The sequence below is a fragment of the Tenrec ecaudatus genome, chromosome 1, assembly GCF_050624435.1.
Source record: "Tenrec ecaudatus isolate mTenEca1 chromosome 1, mTenEca1.hap1, whole genome shotgun sequence".
In the NCBI taxonomy this organism is placed as follows: domain Eukaryota; kingdom Metazoa; phylum Chordata; class Mammalia; order Afrosoricida; family Tenrecidae; genus Tenrec; species Tenrec ecaudatus.
The window spans coordinates 28,951,731-28,953,602 of NC_134530.1; the positions used below are offsets into that span (position 1 = coordinate 28,951,731).

Genomic DNA, 1,872 nt, shown 5'->3' on the forward strand with positions numbered 1-1,872 from the left:
TGAATCTCCGTTGGAGGAAAATGTATGTACATATGAGGAGTCTTCTAAATATTTATGGAAAACTCCATTTTAATTCCATTTTTTTTCAAAACTCCGTCCTCTGTATGGTGCAATGGTTAAGCACTTGGCTACTGCTAAAAAGGTCAGCAGTGTGCACCCACCAGGTGAGGCATGGGAGAAAGATGGAACAGGGTACTTCCATAAGGAGGGTAGTCTTTTGGGGGGGGTCAGCCTGTCCTACAGGGTTGCTGGGAGTTGGAATGACCCTACAGAAATGGATTTGGATTTTTGGATGTGTATGTATCTACATACATGCGTGTGCATGCACACACACACACACACACAACAGTCAAGTCACTACTGACTCACAGCAACCCTAAGAGATCGATGAGAACGACCCAGAGAGTTTCCAAGCCTGCCAATCTTTGTAGAAGCAGACCGACACTGGTGCCTCACGCATTATGATGGGTGGTTTGAACACTGACTTTTAAGTGAGCCAGTGAGCACTTTATCCGCTGTGAAACCAGGGCTTGATTACAAAAGATACCCTAAAATCAAAACCAATTTTGATTTTTAAAAAAAGCATAACCACTCTCCCTGCTCTGCATGGTTATACCTGCCACAACATGTGTGATTTTCGTAAAGAGGAGAGAGAGAAAGGATGCCCTCAGGACCTCGGGCAGGCCTCCTGTTTCCTGTCCCTTCCAGGGGGCACGACAGGCCCTGGGAAAAAGAAAAAAAAAAAAGTATAACCAATTCCCTGTTTTCAGACTCCGGAAGACCCCAAGTGTTGCAAAGTAGAATTGCCCCCTATGGGATGTTCTGAACTGTCCTCTTTATGGAAGCAGATCTCCAGGCCTTTCTTCCTTGGTGTCACAGATGGGTTCAACTCACCCCGCTTTAGGTGAAGAGATAGCACCATGTGCGCCACTCAACCACTTTAAAACATCCCCTCTGGACTAGGAAACACAGATGTCAGCTGAATCCTAAACATCAGGAACCCATAAATCCTTTTCAATTGCACATGAGGATCCTCTTCTCTGAATGCCCTGTTAACCCATGGCTGGCTGTCACTTGTTGTCTTTGTGCACGAAGCAGGATGTGATGCGGTGCTAACTTGACCTTGAGCGCAGGCTGCCAGTGATGCAGGAGAGCAGAGCTTGAATGGTTTGTGAATGTGCACTCACGTTGCCATAGTGTCAGCTGAACACATCTGTTTCCAGCTGAGCTGCTTTTGTTTAAGCTTCAAGCCTTCCCTTTCTCCTATTTGAAAACAGTTACCAGGAGGCAAAATGATTCAAAGTGACATCTGGGTCCCTCTTGGCGTGTGCATGGTAATTCCCTGCCTTCCATCCTGTAATTAAGTCAATTAGATTTCTAAGTCTTCCATGAGGGGATTTCCAGGAATCTTTGCTAGCAACACACACATACCACTTGCCGAATTCCACCAGTCCCCTCAACACGCCCACCTGAAGCACGCATGGCTTTCCTCTAGATTCTCACAGAAAAGCAAGCCGGGAGGCAAAACACATCTGTGGACATTCTCTCCAAATATTGACCGATCAGATCAATAAGTGTGACATGGAACCTACACCCAGTTTGTAGTTCTGAGCAAGACGTCTTCTGGCCCGTCATTAACAGACCGTCCTCCAGTTGTGGTCAATCTAGGAAGGCTATTTTCTGAATAGCCTTCCACCTATTCATTCCACCAATCGTCTGTCGGTTTGTCTTAGGGTGGTGGCTTCTAGGCTCCTGGGACGCTGAAAGCTATGCCACTAGTGTTTCCTATACAGCATTTCAAATACCAGCAGCCTCACCGGGATGGACAGGTTTCAGTAGAGCATCCAAACTGGAAAGAGAGGCCGAAGAATC

At 46.6% G+C, this 1,872-nt stretch overlaps 1 non-coding gene across 1 annotated transcript; it reads left to right on the forward strand.

Annotated features, from left to right (window-relative positions):
• Nucleotides 1–590: 590 nt before the first annotated feature.
• LOC142438418 (small nucleolar RNA SNORA64/SNORA10 family) lies at nt 591–722 on the forward strand. Its single transcript, XR_012782794.1, has one exon. It is a non-coding gene; the product is annotated as a small nucleolar RNA SNORA64/SNORA10 family (small nucleolar RNA).
• Nucleotides 723–1,872: the final 1,150 nt, after the last annotated feature.